The sequence below is a fragment of the Dermacentor silvarum genome, chromosome 5 (assembly GCF_013339745.2).
Source record: "Dermacentor silvarum isolate Dsil-2018 chromosome 5, BIME_Dsil_1.4, whole genome shotgun sequence".
In the NCBI taxonomy this organism is placed as follows: domain Eukaryota; kingdom Metazoa; phylum Arthropoda; class Arachnida; order Ixodida; family Ixodidae; genus Dermacentor; species Dermacentor silvarum.
In genome coordinates this window covers 14,993,399-15,016,377 of record NC_051158.1, presented here as the reverse complement: position 1 = coordinate 15,016,377, position 22,979 = coordinate 14,993,399, and positions in this window count along the sequence as shown.

The following is a 22,979-nucleotide window of genomic DNA, read 5'->3' as shown; positions in this document are numbered from 1 at the left end:
GAGTACTTGCAAATATTGCAGGCTGAAATGTTCAGGTACAAAAAGAATCAGATTATATTAGCGGGTGACATTAATTTACGGAGCATCGATTGGGAGTGCCCTAATACTGGAAAGCGTATAGCAAACACATCAACATTGTCTTCAATATTATGCTACGTCATAACCCGAATCAGGTGGTACACTTGCACGACACTTGCAGTTCAATTCTGGACTTGGTATATTTTTAGCCAAGATTTTTCGGAATATTTTGTTTGTGCTGAAGAAGAAATGTCCGACCACTGTTTGGTGAACATTACCTTAACAGTTGTACAGATGACGCGAAACTATTCCTCAGTGCTTAGCTACAAAAAATATCATGCCGATGATGTTTTTATCAGAGAGCCCATGGAAAACTGTCTTGTTGATATTACCACCTCTGATGTCGGTCTCCTGTGGAATCGCTTCAAAATTATGTGCCACTACTGCATAAACAGATTCATCCCTAGTAAAAGTAAGAAAGTTCACAAGCATATACACCTGTTAAAATATAGATGCCCAGAACTCTCTTGAACAGAAGGTGACTGCTGCAAATAATTATTATTATAACACTTCTCTGCCTAACATTATTTAAGACAATCCCACAAAATTCTGGAACCACATGAAAGAAACAAGAACGATTTCACAAGTAATAATTGAGGGCACATCAATAAATAGTGACGAAGACACAGCACAGCATTTCAATGAGTACTTTCGAAGTGTCTTTGCAGTGTCAGATGTTTGCATTATTACGCTTTCAGTGAAACAGGTATTTGATGTGGATTCTATTTCTTCTGTTGGAATCGTCAACATATTGGTAAACCTGAAAACCAAAGCTTCTTGTGGCCCTGACGAAATCCCAAACATCTTTCTAAAATGATATCCTGAACTTATCGCCATCTTTCTTGTTAAAAAACTTTCTGTATAACTGCTGTCGGTACAACTGCCGGATGACGGGAGGGTGGCCCGAGTTGTTCCAATATTTAAAAAAGGGGATTAATTAAGATAAAAAATATCGTCCTATTTCTCTGACATTACAATGCTGCAAATTCTTGGAGTACATTGTGGCAAACTATATGAAGGAATTCTTGCCTGAAAACGATGTGCTCACGGAGTTTCAGCACGGCTTCAGGAAGGATCATTCGACTGTAACACAATTGGCATCAGTGATTTGCTCGTTTGCTTTATCTCTTCAAATTAAAGGCCAAATGGGTGTAAGACTCTTAGATTTCGCCAAAGCCCTCGATAAGGTTCCACACGACGAATAAATTTTCAAACTTGGAATTATTGGCATAGCCGACATTTTCATCAAATGGTTTATTGCTTACCTGACCAAACGCACCCAGTACGTTAAATGTGGTGAACATAGCTCGGCCACTCTTCCAGTCACGGCAGGGATGCTGCCAGGTAGTTTCTTGGGTCCTTTGCTGTTCCTGCTTTATATAAATGACATCGTTAAAATCCCAACTCTCGGTGTGCAAATTAGACTGTATGCCGATGATTGTACTTTAAACAGACATATATATAGCTTGTCAGAATGATAAGGTTGTCCTCGAAAGGAATTTAAACAACATATTGAATTGTTGTAATGAATTAGGGATGTTTAATAACACTGAGAAATCTGTATTTCTTTGTATTACTCATAAAAAAACACTAAATGTTTCTTATACATTTGGTTCTTGAGCACTGCGTGATATTAACAACTACAAATACTTAATTGTTACTTTGACTTCCACATTGTCGTGAAACATGCACATTGTTCATATTTGTTCTGCTATCCACAAACTCTGTTCCCAAAGACAAAAACTGAAAAATTCCCCTCCTAGTGTAAAATTACTGTTATTTTTCATTTATTAGACCAAATCTAGAATATGCATGTATATCATGGGATCCTTACACTAAGTGAAATACCACGCGTCTTGAAAAAATACAAAGATAGGCAGTTATATTTATATTTCATAAATTCGCAAGACTAGGCTCTCCCTATAAAAGTATCTCAGTAAATTCTAGACCTACTCTTGAATCACGCCGAAAGCAGCTGAGGCTTGAATTCCTTTCCCTCCTTCTCAACAAAAAGCGTGAAACCAAACCGTCGACTTATATAATGCCTGCAATAACACGGTACACAAGACAGCATCATCTTGACTCATTAACATCCTATTATGCTTGAAGTGATAGGTTTTAATTTTCTTTTTCTTCCCCGAACAATATCGGACTGGAACGGTTTACAGAAACAGTGGGACTAAAAATCGTATAAATATGTACTTGATTGTTCCGAATTTGTTCACTATTGTTTATATGTAACCTATTAGCCCTCTGCTTAAACCGAATGGTCTGCAATATGCACTAAATAAAATAAATAAAATAACCAGCCAGTTGCGCCCATAAATCTGTAACGCGTTAGTAACGAAGCAAGTTCCACGGAAAACGAATTTTTTTCTTTCTTGGCGATTATTCCCAAGCTTTTTCTTGCAGCTTCGTACTGCTTTTAGGTAGATTACTAAGTTCTTTCTCATGAATTTTGATCAACTTTACTGATTTCCGTGAAATTCACGCACTCAAGCAATTCAAACACCAGGATGTGGGCTCACCAGGATGTGGACACTCGCACTTATTGACGGCGGGCGAACAAGATAATCGTCAACCTGGAGCCGTCCATTTACAAGGACACTCAGTTTTGTACGCGAATTCCCCTTGTCAAAACGTTGGCTCCAGATTGAGGATTTTCTTCTTTCATCACGGTTGTTTCTGTTTCTTGTTTCATAACAAATTAGGACTTCTTATGAGCTGTGAATGCGAAAGCATTATAGTCCAATTGAACACCGCCTAGCGGGGGGGCGGGGGGGGGGGGGGGGGTTATGCGCGTGCGTGCATATATAAGAAAATGAGTGCGTCTCTCTCTCTGTGCATGCGCGCGTTCTATCAAAGGTTGTATACTACAACTCTACGCCACAGATGTTTACGCGATCAACTGAATCCGCCAGCCTATGCGCATCGTTAGTTTTTGCAAAGCGCTCTGCCGCTTGTTTACCCGAAACCGTAGGTCATTAACCAGACGGCTGTTTTTCCACAGTTGTCCTTTTTTTGTTTTCCTTGTTATTATGCTACGCGCTGCAGCGAAGTATAGTATAAATGTGGTTTACATAAAATGGCTTGCGCACGCGCTAATGTTTTGAATAGGGAAAATGGTTAATGACCTCCTGTGTTTCCAGAACCCACAGATAATGAAATCCGATTCAGCTATACATCCTAATATGAAAGCCGATTCAGCTATACATCCTAATACAAATTTCTTGTTGGGTAGGTCTCCCAAGCACTTGGGTATCGATTATGTTATTTTATTTGTGCAATACCCGCAGCATCTTTACATGCATTGCATTGGGTGGAATTACGTAATATCAAGTTGATTTGTGCACATGACTTAGAAATAAGCAATACAGTACAAAATGTAAGCAAACTGATCAAATAATTACAGACACTATTAGCACGCAGACAAAAAAAAACATACGTAATATCTCATCAATCCACCAAGGCATAAAACGTACCATTCGATGTTGCTTCAACCACTTAAGTTGGTAGTCTGTTCCACTCCCGTACTGTTCTAGGGGAAAAAAACACATCCTGAATAGTTTTGTGTGGCAAAACATTTCTCGTCGTACTTTATAAACGTGGTCACCTCGACCTGATCCATAATAAGGTTCAAGTACGTGCTGCTGATTGTCCATATCAAATTGTTCAGGGAAATAAACTATGAAAGAGATTTAAACGAAGGTTTTTTTCCTGCAATATTCAAGAGACTCCCATTGTAAATTATTCTTAGCTTGGGTAGCGCTAACGGTTAAACTGTAATTTCCAGTAACAAATCTTGCAGCTAAATTTTGAACTCTTTGAAGGCGTTCCTTGTCACCAACCATCGGTGGGTCCCATACTTTGCATGCATATTCTAACACAGACCTGACGAACGTCTTGCAGAGTATCTCTTTAGTAGCCATACCAAACTTTTTAGCACTACGCTGTAGAAACCCTCATGATTTGCATGCGCTCACGATTACCTACAAGATCAACGTGACGACGCCATATTAAATATGTGGTAAAATAAACTCCTAGGTATTTACATACAGAAAACCATGACAATGCAATATTATCTACTGAAGCAAACATCTTGCCAAATTACATACAAACTGTATTAGGAAGACTCAAACTCATGTACCACTTACAACATCACTGACCAAAGCGGCTGAGATCACACTGTAAAATGCGGCAATCATCTTCACAATTAACAAGCTTGTAAAATACGCAATCAGCAGCGTACAGTCTCAAATGTGATACGGCTCTTTCACTGATGTCGTTGATGAGTAAAAGAAACGAAAGTGGACACAGAACTGAGCCCTGAGGGACGCCAGAAGTGACGTCTCTCCTGGACGACTGAGAACCATTCAAAACTACGTACTGCTTGCGCAGTCTTAAGTATTCGGAAAGTCATGCAATAACTTGTGTATTAATATTCTAGGTATGAAGTTTTTCAATGAACAAAGAATGGGATACTGTGTCGAACACCTTCCTGAGATCTAAAGACATACAGTCTATAGAAAATATTTCGTCCATAGCACTGGCGATATTATGAGTGAATTCAATTAATTGTGGTACGCGCAAGACAAGTTATTTCTGAAGACATACTGAGAGAGATTAAATAGGGAATTCTGAGAGTGAATTCATATGTGCTACAACACTTGAGTATAAAACATGCTCTAACGCTTTGCATGCAACACGCCTTAAAGAAATCGGATGAAGTAAATTTTGGGTGTGGGCCAGGTCGGTTTTGAACATAGGTCAACTCAATTTTCGAATTGGGCAAAGTCAATTTTGGGGTGTGCCAGCCAAATTTTGGGGTGGGCCAAGACAATTTTGGAAGTGGGTCAGGTCGATTTAGAACTTGATCAACTCAATTTTTCAATTGCGTCAAGTCAATTTTTGGAGTGGGCTAGGTCGGTTTTGAAAGTGTGTCACGCTCGTAATGCGGGAACGGCGTATTCAAACGCATGTAAAACTGAAAAAGACTTTTATGGGACAATCGCACTAGGCCCATTCGAGTTATTTTGCTACATTTGAAACAGTTAAATTCCAGTTATATGGTGAGCAGAAATGTTTTGATTTGAGGTCTAGTATTTTTTACGGAAATCCTCAAAAATTGGCAAGTTAAAAAAGTTGAATCACGAAGTTTACAAACCCGCACCTCTGCAGTAAAAACGGATATCACAGTTATGTTAAGTTCATCCTCTAGAGCACTCAAAATTGTCAAATTTGATGTATGATTTTACAACTGACGTGAAGAGTTTACAATGCTTCAGAGGGTTTTGCAAAGTTGTTACTCACAAATTATTCGTATATTTTAGAGCGGGATGTGATACGTCTACTTCGTCGTCTTTAGATCTAATATTAGGTGAAGTTTATAGAATAATGCTACAGTTTTTCAATGCACAGTTACAAAGTGGTAAGCTTGGTAGCGTCGTTTTCTTGAAGCATTGCAATTTTCAGTACTTTTTTATAAATTTAACGTTGCAATTATTAGATTTCACTTTTTTTCCCTTTTAAACGCAACAAATGCAATCAATGTCGGTGCAGTGGCTTTCTGGGAAAAACGATTTTTCCAATGTGTTTAGACAGGAGCTCCTGAGATAAAGCTTCGTTTTACCAACAGTTATCGTGATTTTGGGATCACAGACTGCTAAACAACAGACACAGAGCATAAAGACAACGGACGCTTCGCTGTTCTGCGTCCCGTGTTTACCGCTGTTTCATGCCAGGACACGTACCTGAAGTGTAGCACAGCATGGACAAGGACACACGATGAAATGCTCACAAGCGTTCGTGTGTGTATTTCGTTACCTTTGTTCGTATTCGTACTGCACCTGCACCTGCCAACAAGGCCACGTCGCTGCTCTTGACGACGTGCCAGCTAGCTCACAAAGTTGCCTTATTAATGCGAACTATTATGTGCCCCTGTCTTGCACTAGCTGATTCCAACTTGCAACTGCAAATTTCTAACTTCATCACCCCACCTATTTTTCTGCCGTGCTCGACTGCGTTTACCTTCTCTTGTTATCCTTTCTGCAACTCTAATGATCCACCGGTTATCCATCCTGCGCATCACATTTCCTGCCCAGCTCATTTTTTTTTATATTAATGTCACCCGCCGTGGTTGCTCAGTGGCTATGGTGTTGGGCTGCTGAGCACGAGGTCGCGGGATCGAATCCCGGCCACGGCGGCCGCATTCCGATGGGGCGAAATGCGAAAACACCCGTGTACTTAGATTTAGGTGCACGTTAAAGAACCCCAGGTGGTCAAAATTTCCGGAGTCCCCCACTACGGCGTGCCTCATAATCAGAACTGGTTTTGGCACGTAAAACCCCATAATTAAATTAATTTTATCTTAATGTCCATTAGAATATCGGCTATCCCCATTTGCTCTCTAATGCAGACCACTGTCTTCTTGTCTCTTAACGTTAGGCCTAACATGTTTCGTTCCATCGCTCTTTGTGCGGTCCTTAACTTGTTCTCGAGCTTCTTTGTTAAGCTCCAAGTTTCTGCCCCATATCTTATGACCGGTAGATTGTAATGATTTCTCACTTTTCTTTTCTACGACAGTGGTAAGCTCCCAGTCAGTATTTGGCGATGCCTGCTGTATGCACTCCAACCCAATTTTCTTCTTCTGTAAAATTTCTTCTCATGATCAGGATCCTATGTGAATAATTGACCTAGATAAACGTACTCCTTTACAGACTGTAGAGGCTGACTGGCGATCCTGAATTCTTGTTCCCATGCCAGGCTATTGAACATTATCTTTGTCTTCTGCATATTAATCTTCAACCCCACTCTTACACTTTCTCGGTTGAGGTCCTCAATCATTTGCTGTAATTCGTCTCCATTGTAGCTGAATAGGACAATGTCATTTGCAAACCAAATACTGTTGAGATATTCGCCGTTAATCCTCACTACTAAGCTTTCCCAGTTGAATGGCTTGAATACTTCTTCTAAGCATGCAGTGAATAGCATCGGAGAGATTGTGTCTCCTTGCCTGACCCCTTTCTTGATAGGTAACTTTCTACTTTTCTTGTGGAGAATCAAGGTAGCTGTGGAATGTTTGTAGATTTCAGCGCTAATTAATGCGCTTAATGCTTAATTATTCCTATCTTTTAAATTATTCTGAATCATGCTAGTTTATTTTGAACCGGTTTTGATCAATTCTGCACTTGTTGTGGCCCTGTTTTGAGAACTTGTTTTTGCGCCTCACCACGACGACATGAGATCACATTACAAGATTTTCACAGATTTTCACGAGTTTTTGTTAATTAATGTGCTTAATTCTCAATTATTCCTATCTTTTACATTATTCTGAATCATGCTGGTTAACTTTGAACCAGTTTTGATCAATTCTGCCCTTGTTTAGACCCTGTTTTTGCGCGTGACCACGACGACATGAGATCACATTACACGCCGAGAGCCCGGGCCCCTAAAGTGCTTCGCACTTAGAAAGGGAATGAACGCGGCGACGCGGAAGGAGACCACCGACAATGAGCGGGCCTCGGACGCCAAGCGCAAGCGTGCTGCCCGCCAGGAACGCGAGGCGAAAAGAGATGCGAACCGTCCATGTGGCCCCGATCCCCAAACTTCGAACGTTTCTCCGGAGCAACTGTTAATCACCACATACACAGCTTCGCTGGTCATCCACCTTCACAGAGTGGAATAGAACTGTTTATTTTTCGTTTATTTATTCATCTTTAAGGCCAGGGGACTTAGCTGGTCATAAGTGATGTGGTAATGTGAAATATTACTTTTTTAACGAGACCCACACTGACGTGTCAGGGTAATTAATTTGACTATCACCTGACTGTTCACTGATATGAATGTGGCTGCGCTCCTTTGGTGATAAAGATGTGCGCGAAATTTTTGAGCCAAAGGCTATCGATCGGAGCGGTCAGAGCTGTTAGCACGCCGTCTATGGACCTGCTTGATTTAAAAAACGACATTTTTGGAAAGCTCAGTTTGACATATTGATCAGGTGCGACGCTACTGCGCATGATGTATGAAGGTGTTTCGTTCTGGGAATAAAGTGGTTGAAGTTAGCGCACTGTGTTGCTAACGCCTTCCTTCTGTCCTTGTCCGCTGGCGCTAAAGATGTTATCCAAGGGTAAGATCCATTAACAGAAATACTGCTAGATAATATAGCTTACGATTTTCGTTATGAGAAAGAGCGGCTCGTCGATTCGCAAAATGTTCCGCGAACTCTTTTGCCTTCTCTCATAGGCAAGTTAACACCGCATTGCTCGTCCAACAGCACGCTGAAAATCTTCGGTAGTTCCGGGTATATTCTGTGCAGATAAGTCTAGATACGGGCTTGTGACAACGAGCGCAGATTTGCTCCTCGTCTGAGGGAAGTAAGTAATTCTTAAATTGTCCCGTGACGCTTGAATGCGGCAGTTTTCACTGCTTTTATCTGAGCTTTGGGGCCATATTTTTCTACTTTACACACGGGGACCTTTCTACCGGGGCCATTCTTTCCGGAACCTGTGCCCATGGGACCACTAGTCACTGTAATGTTCCGGATATACATATATATATATAATTCTAGAGGCCCTGTTTTAAGCCAGTTGTGTATATATATATATAACCCACGTCTTCGCACGTGGGTTCGTTCCCCACCTGCGGACAGTTGTTTTTTCATCCGTTTTCATTTCCATTAGGTTATCATTTCTTTAATTCAATTAGTAAATACAAGTAATTTCCCCGATGTTGTCCTTGGTGTCATTGTTTGTTGGCTTCTTATGATAGGATTAATAAAAATAGGGCCCCTCGGTTCCCTTTCTTTTCGTTCATTACATAGCGAGGGCTCGAATCCGGCAACATTGATGCCTTCAGGTAGCATATGTGGGTTTATTGACCAGTTGCCATCACCCAAGAAAGATCACGTGCTCGTGACGCCTGCGGCAGAAAGGATGTTCCACATCCGCCCCAAAGTTTGTGAGTGGTGGCGCTGGCTAACACTTCCAGGGTTCGTTCTAGTTGTAAAAACATAAATACCCCAGAAAGTGGATGGGAAAACAGATCCGCGGTAGCTCAATGGTGAGAGCATCGCACGCGTAATGCGAAGACGTGTGTTCGTTCCCCACCTGCAGACAGTTGTTTTTTCATCCGTTTTCATTTCCATTAATTTATCATTTCTTTAATTCAATTAGTAAATACAAGTAATTTCCCCTATGTTGTCCTTGGTGTCATTGTTTGTTGGCTTCTTATGATATGATTAATAAAAATCGGGCCCCTCGTTTCCCTTTCTTTTCGTTCATTACATATATATATATATATATATATATATATATATATATTGTAACCATTAAGCCACAGATGCTCTTCCCTGACATTGCCACGCATCATAATCAGATCATCGTTTTGGCTAGGAAATCGCCAGAAATTATTTAAAATATATCGACAAGTCATCACATGTCAGAATGTGAGCCACTCCCGAAGACTGCGCAGTAAAAATGAGCAAGTACTACGCTCCTCCTACTTCTCTCGGGCGAGGGGTGACCCGATAGAGGGCTTGCGCAGTGACCCCGGCCCATTCTCACTCCCAAATCGCTCAGGAAGGCATTGTCTTTGGTGGACTTGAACTGGAGATTCAATCACCGCCCTTCTTTTTCTTTTTTGTGCTCCGCACCCACCGCAATGCGGCAACCACGGCTGAGAATGGAATGCACGAACAAGTTAGTCCTCAGCAGATGGTGTCATTGAGCCACCATCGCGAGCAAAAGGCAAACATTGGGTATTGCGACACCCTTCGTTGATTGTATCCATTTTATTCCTTAGTTAATTTTATCCAATCGCCCATTTCCAAAGTGCATTAGAATCTAAGTCTCGTTTAACGTCAACGAAAACATGCACATGTGTGTTCCACGTGACATATAGCGTTGCCTTTAGTCTCGTGGCGTGATCGGAGAGGTCGTGAACCCCATGGCTGGGTTCACAGAACCTTGACGCAGAACCAGGTGGTTCATCCAGCTACCATGATAACTAATATTGCTGCTGTTGTGTCATAGCAAATGCCCCGCAGGTGCGAAGAACAGGACATAAAGCGAAACATTTGCACAAAAAAAAAAAAAGCGAAGCACAGTCTTCCTACTTTGAAGCAATGGTTGCGGTTATGGTTCAACGACCTTCAACGAGAGTTGAAATTGCATAAATAGCGCTCGCCTCATTGCCGCAGTTCACAATTCTCGCCTCTGATTTCCGGGACCGGAGCTCTTCCTCGCCGAGCGTGCGTACTCAACCAACGTTTGGTAAGAACGCTTCCGCAGACTTTCAAATAGGGCGAGTGCCTTTCTGATACGCATATGGGGTAACAACGAGAGCTCTATACTCTGTTTTATATATTTAGCAGAAAAAGCTGCGGAAGCTACGCATAACTAGTGCAATCAATGTAGTCACATTCGGCGCTCTCCGCAGTGCTGTTTTTTTTTTTTTTAATCTGCCTAACGCTTTCTAAGAAATACCTACTTTGCATGTTCACATGCTTCGTCCGCACAACCACAGCTTCTGGACGTCAGACTACATCAAACCACGTTGTATTTAAGCACATTTATTCGGCCCGTATACGACAAACTGTATTTTCTGTGTCACACCGAGGCAGCGCTCTGTGACTGCTGGTTGTTGAAACGTGTGTAACTCCGCTCGTTCAATTTAAAATAGAATTAGAAGTGTGCTGAATCACGATTTGTGATCCTCTACTCGTTCTCTTTCTCACTTATCCCGTTCCTTACGTAAAAATTGTCCATAGAAGCCGTAGCATTCATTTAGACCATGGAATGTCATGTTATCATACAATTCGTAAGAATGGGACCTGCTCATATCTTGAATACATGCTTATGGGTTTGTTCGTCAAGCATACATTCATTGTGGTGTCAAATAAATTAAGAAGAATTTTATTCTTGCCTCTGTACTGTCCGGCAAATGAACGCAGGATGATTTTTTTTATTTAATGATTTTGGTGTGCCTGTCTCCTTACTGGAATAGCTCACCCTTTAATTTCATAGTAGAAAACTCCATTTCCTTATAGAAACCAGAACTTCATCTATAGTGTTTCGCGTGCCACTGACAGAGATGCTTGGACTCTATACGCATTGGGCCAGAACCTCACAAGTATTTATTGTCTTCTTTCACAGAAATAACTCGGCAACATCTGTGACGGGGCCAACATGAAGCTACTGAGCATCATACTTTTTGCTGGGCTTGTCGCAATCTGTAAGTACGCTACTACGGCACTGAAAAAGGGCACAGATATATTGGTGTCATGTCCTTTCGTCGATTCCTTTGGGCAACGCTTTTTCTTCACTAAGGCTCATCCGTCGCGATGCCACATCGCAGTGACAGCAATGGTTGGCGTAACTTTTGCTCTTCGCACAGTTAGTGCACTCAAAAGCTATGCGACGTAAAGATTACATTCACGAAATGTCGAAACAAGGCAGTGGCTCACAGGTAGATGGATGCTTGAAGTTATCGGAAGTGGTCGAATAAGGGATGTCGTTGGAGCCAACATTTCGACAAGTGGACGTCTTTGCCAGTTGCTTCCTCGTTGAGAATGTGTCTTCATCAACTGCCGCTGCTGCCCCTTGTACAAACTTTAGAATTTCTGACTATTTTCTGCCTATTTTCAAACTGCTGACCCACTCCGCGGTGACATTCCTTGTACGACCACTGCTGGTAGCACTAACGTGCACCCCCTTTCACTGATTCACCTCTTCATAATCGCTTCTCAGCCATCACATCGCACTGAATGTAATAACCTAATGAAACGTTCCGTACGCACTCCAATAATAAATTCCGAATGTTTTTCGTACGACTTTTATGGAAATTACAGGGACTTTCTGTGGAATCAATATGGATTCCGCAAGGATTATAGGGAAAGCAAATGAAAATGTTGGAATGACATACGGAATGTCTCAGTGGGGTATTTTTGAAACAGAATAAGAATCAGCTTTATTATTAGGATCAAGGCAGACGACAACATACAAACAAATATGCAGAAGGAGGTCCGAAAGCACAACGCCGTAGGGGGAAATCCTGTCAAAGATGATATGTGTTAGTCTATAGAAAGGCTGTACAGTTTGACAGAACACGCTACGAACACGAAGATTGAATTACAAACCGAAGTCTGATGTGTGCACAAATGACCAGAGTGCTATTAGATCTAAGACGATGAATTTTAGATAACGAAGCTATTCTGACTTATCAAGGTCTGTTTGGCGCGCCGTATACGATTTCAATAGACTACGGACGCCTGTATTAATGCAGCCACATTGACGTAAACTGCCTCACTTTCCCAGCTTGATGCCTCATTCGCGTCCAGAGATTAGGCGACGGGAAGCGTTCTTACGCTGGCGCGAGGTTCCTTTCAGACGTCGCACGCTTGTAGTTTTCCAACTACAAGCGTGCGATGACCGCCACTCCCCCAATAGCGAGGACCGGAACTACGCAGAACCGGAACATATGGGGTGCTCCACTTCTCGCCACAGCGACGGCTCGTATACCCAGTGACAGAAACCAATATTGAAGACTATGCTTTTGCGGACTGCATCCACCGGTAGATGTCGCACAGCCGGAAACACGTCATTGGAGCCAAGTTTTGGACGTTACATGTTTAGCATCGCCCGCCCGTACTCAGCGACACGCTATAAAGCATAAACGCCGCTTTTTGATGCACGCAGCGGGAGCTCCGTGGCTGGCATTCCCGTAAACCTTCGGGTCGCTTTTCGTTTAGAAAGAAGGAGAGATGTCGTTTATTGTCCGCACGTTGTGAAAGTACATTAGACAAAGGTGCGGAAAGGAGTTCCAATGTGAAGCAACCGTAATAGGACATCTCACATTACGCGTTTCAAATAGCCGAAGTGTGAACAGAGGGATGCAAAATAGCGAGTACATAATGAGCACCGAAGTTGCAATGAGAACAGCAACTCAATATGAACAGTTTCACAAGACAAATAAAGGAAGGCATTAGTGCACAAAACAATATTCTGTCACGCACACACAGAGAAAGAAATACAGAAACAAATAAGAACTGCAGCAGTTGATCATGTAATTTTAGTAATAATTTAATTTAGGTGCTTGATTATGGGCATAAATGTGCATGTTTTCTGTTGAGCTGCTTTACGGAGGAGCCATTCCATGTGGTATCAAAGAATAACACGCGTTCTGCCTGCCTTGCATGCAAGTTCCACTATTTGTGCACATCAAGGAAAACAATAATTGCTGGCTCTCCCGTAATCGAGAGTAGATGCAAGCATGAAAGGACTACCGGCGATGCAGGATGGTTAGAGATGATCCCATCCACAATCTTAAAATGGGTGTAGTGCCTGTTCGCAATGGCACAGCCCACCACACCGCACCGCAGCGCGTCATACTGTACACTAGCCCATATGGACGCTGCTCAGGTAGAAGAAGAAAACCGGATGAAGGCAGCACGACAGAGCACACTGCCCAGCTAGAAGAAGCGCCTGAAAGAGGCGCCACGCAGCCTGGCTCCATCCCGCGCCACAGAAAAATGGCGTCCGAGATTCGCGCACGCCGGCTAATCAGGCGGCGCGCAAACCTCGGGGGCCATGGCGGAACTCACGGACAACTGGCGTTCAAAAGAGCACATTCAACCCTGTCTCAGCGCCTAAAGATAACAATCAAGTGTGTGGTGCCGTGTATCTGCCTTTTTGAACGTCACTGTTGGAAATGACAAATTAAACTTCAGCGGACTAGAAGTTGCAGCTTAAGCGATATTGTGAACAAACATTTGGAAGAACTAGGAAGCAATATTTTTGCAACTTGTTTGGACAATAACTAGCGTGCGTAATGCTGTCGTGTACAAAGGGTTGGGGGCCAGAAACCATATTTTCTTAACTTTTGACTTGTTGTCCGGATGATGTCGTTTCGGTCTGGCTTTTGGCTCAAGGTCATTTGAATGGCGCCGACAACGGGAGCTTTTCATGCTTAAAAAGCCTTTTTAAGCATGTCCTTTTTCAATGGACTGTATGATAGAGTGCCACTTTATAGGTTACCCGCCAATTTCCAAATCTCTCCGACCCATATTATCATTTCATTTGTGGCCCTCCACTACGGGTCCCTTATTTTGGCACCTGTTGTAAGATAATACTCCAGCAGACCATTGCTTATCTGCCAAATGAATTACATGACGTGTCCAATGCCGCTTCTTCCTCTAAATTTCAACTACAGGTTATCTACCTGTGCTTGACCACTGATCCACACTCACGTCTGCCCCTGTCCTTGAAAGTTGTGTGCTATAATTTTCCCCTCAAATGCTTGTTTAGCTGTCCTCGTTAGCGTATTAAGGTTTTGTCCGCTTTAATGTTCCTGAGGCCACTGCATCGCCGTAGAAAAACAGGGTATAAGTGCTGTATAGTCACGCGTGCAAACAAGCGCACAGGGTTCGTAAAAGGCCAGCGAATTATGAATTCCGTCTAATTCATGTATACCGTAATATTTCGAGCCTTAAGGGCCCCTCACCATGGCACTGCAAAAAGACAAGCTGGATGCGCAGATCACATGGTGGCAATCATGTCCGCAATGTATCCAGAGGCTGCTTAAGTGTGATAGCAGCTGACAGTGCAAACAGAAACCAGCACATCTTTCTTCTCGATGTAGTCCTGACCCCAGCCAGAGAGTCAAGCTCAGACACAGAATGCGCAACACGCAATACCTGCAACGTCAACGTTTGTGGCACGTGAACTCCGTAAATCGTCCAATGCACAATGGGAAATGCCGATAATTTGAGTACGCTGCGCAGCAAAAAGGAAGAGAGAAAGAAAAATGAGGCAGGGCCCGCGACGTAAACCTGACGCAGACCCTCGGCTCCGGTATGGGAGAAGGCAGGGGAGGAATGTCGCTAGCGGATGCCAGTCGAGGCTGAAGGAAAGAGCATCTACGTTGTGAGGGAAGCTCGCCTATATACTGGCAGCATGGTAACGCGGTATTTCAATGCCTCCCTGCACTACATCGTTTGTTGGTTACCCGTGCGTCCCCTAAAAGTGCAGTGCTGTTCGTGACTCTCGTCCGACTGCCGAATCATGAGAAAAGTATAAATACGATGTCCCCATGCAATGAAATCGGTGGAACCGTGCCGGAGCAGAAATGTTTTCGCAGGCGCAGCCTGGTCCCGCAAGAGCCACGGCGCTGCAGATCGTCCCGAATGAGGCACAGGACGTTGGGGTACGACAGATTGGAAGCAGCCTGAACGACACGGAAAGGCTGCAGAATATCACTGGGGGAATGAAAACTGCGAGATTCGTGTTTCCTACGCAGACCTTGCGCACAATTCTCATCAACGTCTTGTCAAGATGGACATTACGCTTTAGACTTGACAGAGCAAATCGTAGTTGCTGAAACATAATTTTACCATGTTCTTACAGTAATATATTCTCGTTCTCAGAATACCGGAACCTAGAATGGCTGCAATGCTAGTAACGAAATCTTGTGGCGCATTGCTCATAGCCCTTTTTCTTTTTGTCGTGGACGTGGTCGCTTTAATTTCAGTTTTGTGTGCTCTAGTATAGAATTCAGCAAGCCAATGTCAGCGTTCCGCATTTTTGAACTTTCATAGTGAAAAACTGATCCATAGAGATTATTCACATGCCTGTTTGAAGGCTAGCTATTGGCTATAAGGGAAAGACTGTTACTGGAAAGAGTGTCCCCGCCTTCAGTGTGACGTAGCATAAGGGATCACGTGTAGTTAGCTTTCGCGGCGGCCACGTCACAAGTACAGGCGCGAAACTGACAACGAATGCTTAAAAAAAAAAAAAAAACACCGCATGAGCATTAGCCGCGCTGTGGCCCATACATTGTAGAAGTATATTTGACAAACGTGCAGAAAAAAGTTCCAAAGTGAAGCCACAATAGTAGGACCCCTCAGATTACGCGTTTTAAAGAGGTGAAGTGTGGGTAGACGGATGCAAAATAGCAAGAACGTAATGAACCCGGAACTTGCAATGAAAACAAATGAAAACAGCAATTCAAAAATTCACAATTTCATAAGACAATATAAATAAAGGGTTTAGTACACTGAACAATATTCGATCGCGCGCACATAAAGAAATACAGGAACAAAGAAGAAATGCAGCAACTGACCACGTAAAGTTTGTAATAATCTAATTTAGGCGCATGATTATGGGGATAAATATGCATGTTTATGTTCTGCCCAATTACAGAGGAGTTGTTCCATGTGGTATTATAAAAAGCACGCTTTTTGCCTGCCTGTCTTGTGAGCCCCGCTGTTTGTGCACATCAAGGCAAAAAAAAAAAAAAAAGACAGTGTAGTTAGACCCCATGTAGGGTGACCGATGGTGTGTCCTTTTTCAATGGACTATACGATAGAGTGCCACTTGGTATGTTACCTGCGAATTTGCAAATCCCTCCGCCCCATATGATCCTTTGCGGCCTTCGCCTACGTGTCCCTTATTTTGGAGCCCATTGTAATATATTACTCCTGTAGACCATTGCTTGCCCACCAAATTAATTACAAGACATGTCTAATGCCGCTTCTTCCTCTAAATTTCAACTATAGGTTATCTACCTGTGCTTGACCTCTAATCCACAGTGACGTCTTCACCTCTCCTTTAAAGTTATAGGCTATAATTTTCCCCTTCAATGATTATAATGCTGTCCTCGTTGGCGTGTTCAGATTTTTTTCCTTTCTAGTCTTCCTCAGGCCACCGCATCGCCGTAGAGAAACAGGGTAACTGCTGTATACTCACGCTAGAAATCGCACGCGGAGGTTTCGTAAAAGTCCAGCGAATTATGAATTTCTTCTAACTCACTCAGTTACATAAGCTAATCAGCCGAAAAATTATTGATGTATTTTTTTTCTTTATTTGGGCGTTCGAAACAACAATGAAACACTTTTCAAATATATATTTCTCATAGCTTGTATGTTTTTCTCTGGGACATAAGTGCCCCATGAGAGTCGAACATTTAGGTGCACTTCTTAGCTGCTTCCACCGTAAAACTCCACGAAGCAATTTCTTTCGGTAGGGAAGCTCGAGTGAACATTGCAAATGTTGCAGCAGGTAAATATGAGGTTTTTCAGCTTTAAGTAGGAAAAATCCGTGCACCTCTTTCGAGCGGTAGCTTTTGTATTTCGGTGTGGGGGAGCTTCATGCCTTGCGCACATTCTTATGCGCCTGTATATCTGCTCAAGACTTGTGCTCCGCTCTCAGCTCAAAAACAGTTCTGTAAGAACCTGTGTGACAGCTTGGCAGAACTGCAGCGATGTCAGAGGTGGCATAGTGGACTCGTCAGCTTGCACTTTGACGTACATGATGTAGACAATGCTTACTCTAATGTCCAGGTATTCAAAGAACACTCGAAGGTATTATTTTATTTTAGACTTTCAGTCCACTTCGTTAGTTACCTTTGAGCTGACAGGACGTGATAGCGCATCAGAAGGTTGACAACGAAAAAGTCTTTGATTTCTTCTGCCGATCTTATGAAGACGTTCCCGCTTTGATCAGCATAGCGAATTATTTCTTGTACAAGCATTTATACGAACCTCTTCAACTTCATAACAAATGAAAAATATTTTTAGTGTTATAAGATCAGCGGGTTGTTTGCAATTGGGAATACACTTTATTTACCTGTGTTGCACGCGGGCATAACCTGTGATTCGCTGTGTTGTACGTCTTCTTTCGTTCGATGACCATTTGACTGCGCAAATAGTTTTTGGGAGCCGTAAATGGGAGATTTTGGGTGACACACCTCCCCTCTTTCACGATTTCGGTGGCATTTAATATTCTGGCTTCTATGGGTGTTCTGCAATACCGTTGTCAAAATCTTTTTTGTCAAGCTGTAAAGCAGACTCATCGTCTTTGTCATCAAACTAAATCTTATAGGATCTTTTCTTCCAATACGAGGAATTTGCGTTGTTTTCCTGCCATAAATTCTATAAATAAGAGCTTTTATCTAAAATAAAACCAGGCCACACGTAAAGGTGCAAAGTATACAAATTTATTCATTTCAAGCGGCTATTAGAGCATAAAAGTGCCAACCCCAAGCGAACGCCGCTAATTGGTATCCGGCAGTCCTTCGCGGTATACTGGGACACATATGTCCCAATGCCTCTTTCATGGTAAAAAGTGTATTTTGTACTCGTTTAAATTCAAGAATCTTGGTTTAAGAACCCTCCATCATTGCACTTTATATTGCACGCACTATCTTCCTTCATTGATTAGAAAAATCTGAGAAATAAGTACTTAATTCATGGGCGGCAAAGCACCCCTTTGTTGTGCGACTCCACCAAGGTGGCGTCAGTGTTTTGTCATATATATATATATATATATATATATATATATATATATTCTTCAACCAACATAAGATATTTTGATAACGGGAGCTAACTAGTTCTGTAAATTGCCCTCCGTATAGGTTTTTAGGGCAAAACTTGTATTGAGATGCGTTTCAAATTCAGGGACACGTGTGTGGCATGTACTACGTTAGGAGATAGTTCATGTCCGCCGTATTATTTCAAGCCTTAAGGTCCTTTCACCATGGCACTGCAAAAAGACAAGCAGGGTGCGCAGATCACGCGGTGGCAATCATGTCTGCATTCTATCCAAAGGCTGCCTAAATGCTATAGCAGCTGACATTGCAAACAGAAACCAGCACAACTTTCTTCTCGAGGTACTCCTGACCCCAGCCAGAAAGTCAAGGTCAGACACACAATTGCCTCTAAGCAACACGCAATGCCTGCAGCGTCACCGCTTGTGACACGTGAAATTCTGCAGGTCGTCCAATGCACGACGCGAAATGCCGCCAGCGAAAAGGAAGAACGAAAAAGAAAAAAAGGTGACAGGGACCGCGACGTGAACGTGACGCCAACCCTCGGCTCCGGTATAGAAGAAAGCAGGGGAGGAATGTCGCTTGGGGACGCTAGTCGACACTGAAGGAGAGAGTGTCCTCATTAGCAGGGAAGCTCGCCTACTGGCAGCGTGGTAACGCGGAATTTCAATGTCTCCCTGCAGTGCATCGTTTGTTGGTTACCCCGTGCGTCCCCTAAAAGTACAGTGCCGTCCATGACAATCGTCCGACTGCCGAAGCATGAGTATAAAGGCGATGTCGCCATGCAATCAAATGGGTGCAATCGTGCCAGAGCAGAAAATCTTTCGCAGGCGCAGCCTGGTCCCGCAAGAGCCACGGCGCTGCAGATCGTCACGAATGGGGCACAGGACGTTGGGGTACGACAGATTGGAAGTATCCTGAACGACACGGAAAGGCTGCTGATTATCGCTGGGGGAAGGAAGAAGGTGAGATTCGTGTTTTCGCCGCAGACAACGAGCGCAATTCTCATCAACGTCTTGTAAAGATGGATATTACGCTTTAGACTTGACAGAGCAAATCGTAGTTGCTGACAAATATTTTTACCATGTTCTTACAGTAATATATTCTCGTTCTCAGAATACCGGGACCTAGAATGGCTGCATTGCTAGTAACGAAATCTTGTGGCGCATTGCTCACAGCCATTCCTTTTTTTTTTTTTTTTGCATGGGCGTGGTCTCTTAATATTAAGTGTTGTGTGCTCTAGTACAGAATTCAGCGTCTCCGGAAGTCGCTCTCATTGTTCAGCATCCTTGGACTTGCGTAGTGAAAAAACTGTACTATAGAGATGAATCACAGGGCTGTTGGAAAGCTAGCTATTTGGTATAAGGAAAAGGCTGCTACTGGAAAGAGTGTCACTGGTTTCGGCGTGACGTGGCAAAAGCGATCACGTGGGCTTAGGCTTCCCCAGTGGCCGCGCCAACCACGTCGCCAGTAGAGGAGTGAAACTGAGAACAAATGTTTTTTTTAACCACGCCGCGTGAGCCTTAGCCGCGCTGTGGTCCTGATAAATAATGAGACATGGAAGTATTTAATAAAACTGGTTCGTTGTGAATGGTTGTCGTAGGTCCCTGTGCGCCATGGAGTTCTTACAGCTGCATAGCGAAAAGTATTTTTTCGCAGATCCCCGAAGCGTTCGCGATGCGATGATTCCTTATGTCCTGTCAAATGCTTACATGCCGTCACCTTGAGCACAAATCAAGGTGAAAATAAGTACGTTGCGCATATACCACACAACTATCGCGAAAAAAAAATTCGCAGGAAATGGCCGGGACAATAGAGAGTTTCAGAATAGAGGCCCAAACCCTGAGAGCTTTGCTGGTGTTAGCGTTGGGGCAATGCAGGGGTGAAGAGATTTAGAATAGGGCTTTGCGTTTGCGAATAGCGTCTTGCACTTTCAGCGCCACTAGAGTGTCAAAGAAAAACTATTATAAATATTACAATAACTATACCATTTTACGACACGAAGAGTAATTTTGACTTTCGTATTCTTATGTTTGATTATAATTTACAGGTTATTCTATTAGCAGCAAGGCTATTTGTTAGGCTTAATTTTGAGTAGCCAACCTTATGTGCCTTCACATCCCAAGCTAATCCACGTTAGGCCTACGAGCCATGAAATCGACAATCGGATTCGGAATCAGTGGTGACTAATGAATCAATCTTCATTACACACGTTAGTTGAGAGAAAGCGACAACCGCAGTCACTTCTCCTAGCTTACGAACTTCACGCGTTACCACGAATGGAGCCCAATTTGGTGCTCGGTTAGAGCCGTCGCTTCGATGGGTGCCGCCATGTTTGTTGACGCTAAGCGTTTGTGGTTCCCGCTAAATCAGTGAAATAGCGTGCCCGACGGAAAACCCAAACACAGTTTGCGTCTCGCGCATGCGCAGTGGCTTCGACGCTATTTCCTTGGGGCCCCAAAACGTTTGGGGCCCCTATTCTAAAACTCTCTTATAACAGCAGACAGAACTGCACGTTGTCCAGTGTCCCGATTTTTGCACTTTTTTTCCAGCTTTGAACCTTACCAACCATAGCAAATGGAAACGCTTTTGTAATATGCGTGCTTTACTTATTTTTCAAAAATAGAACGAAATTTATTTTACACAATCGCTTGTGAAAGCGCAATTCAACCTGTTCAGGTAGACTATCTCAAGATACGAACATTACTTACACAATATCTCGCGAGGTAGTGCAGGCAGACAATTAAAAAATTTATTACCTTTATCACTTTTAATTGCTCACAGTATATTATGTGTTCAAATCGTGAAATCAGGGCTTCGAATCATGGGTTTTGCTGTCTTCGAGAAGTCTTCACTAAAACGGCGATATACGAGCACAAGCCCAAGAAGTGCCAGGGGGCCTTTTTATTTTAAAAAAGCAGGAAGTTAGCGGCTTCTCCAAGACTCGTCAAGTACGGTTTCAACTCATCTGGCACTTACTTGTCTGAGTAACTTGAGCTCTTCATAATCAGAATGGCACTTTCCTGGTTTAAGTGCGAGGTCAGCCGATCGGAATGCTTCTAGCACATTGCACAGGCGATGAAGATGGTGCTCAAATGTTTCAGTCCTTGATGTCTTCGTCATCAAAAAACGCGTGACAAGTCTTCCACTTCAGCGTAGCGAGGGTAGTGTCCAGCATTCGCAAGAACGTTACCGGGGCTTAAGGGCCACGTCAGACCTCGAATCTGTGGTCGGCTAGATAAGCGCATTAGGTCTTAAAAAACCGTTTTTATTTCATCTTAGGTCTATTTTTTGATATGGCTACAAAAGAAGTGTTTTACATTCGTCTTAAGTAAAAAGTTCCCCAATAATTACGATACTCCCCTAATGCAAAATTTTAGCACAGCTCTGTACGTGTTTTCATTTCGAGATAAATTCGCTGGCGCGGACAATCTTTCTCGTGCTGCACGTTGTAAACGGAGCGAGGTGTTATCGCGGCTGCCTCGCTAATCGGGAGGTCGCGAGAGGCAGCGCGTGGGTGACGCGTGCGCGTGATTCACCGCAGTCGCCGCAGACAGACCTCCGCTCACGCAGAGCTTTATTTCCATATATGGTATCGGTGGACGCACTCGCCGCCCACCTTATCGTTGGCGCCATCGGTGAAAAAACGGCGAGTGCTACTCTGGGGCCATCTCGTTCCCATCGTCGTCGCAGAGTCCGTCTTGCGCGGATCTACGCTTTTTTTTCCCTCACACTTTCGCCATAATCTCCTCCTCCGTTTTCCGTTTCACGGTTACGCTTCACCCTCGCCCTCCGCTTTCCGCCTTGCGCGCACTTCGCTGTCGCAATCTTTCATCCCCCGCGGCGCTGCGCGTTCGGTCTTTCACCCGTCGCTGTGATCGTACGCTGGGTTACGAGGGACGCCGACACTCGCAACAGGAACGGGCGCGTAATTCTGCGCTTTAAAATCAGAATCTTGAGAGTTCGTAAACATTAAGATAATGTCTGTAGGCTCAATAAGAGGCTATACTAAACCTGTGGCATGTCTTCTTGACTAAGACGCTTGCCTTGCTGAGCTCCTTTTTTTATATCATTTGCCTTTATAAAAAAGGCCGCAAAGCACAAACCTATTGGAACAAAAAGTGAAGCTAGTTATATCAAAACTCGGTTATCACACGTATATCAACACACGGTATAATTGGTACAAATAGTGCTGTTAATATTTTGGGCGCCTTTGCTTCCAGCGCGAAAATGAATTTAAAGTTAAGAAATTCACTCCGTGCTCCTTGCGGCAAATCAAACATGACGGATCAAGAAGCTGCTGAGAGAGGACCGTCACAGCTCCGTACCTTTATATATACTTGCGTGAAATTTGTTTTCTTTACAGGCCGCATCAATGGTGCCGTTGTCTAAAGTGAAAAGCATGATCTATGCTCGGTTTAACGAGTAGAGATGCATTAAATGTTCCTGTGTATATAATGCAATACCAGCTAGCCATTTACGAAAGGCACCAAACCCGTTCTTTCCTTACGATTTCACGCAATATGTATTTTCTTTCCAGGCCGCGGATATGAAGATTATGTTAAAGGTGAGAAATACGTTCA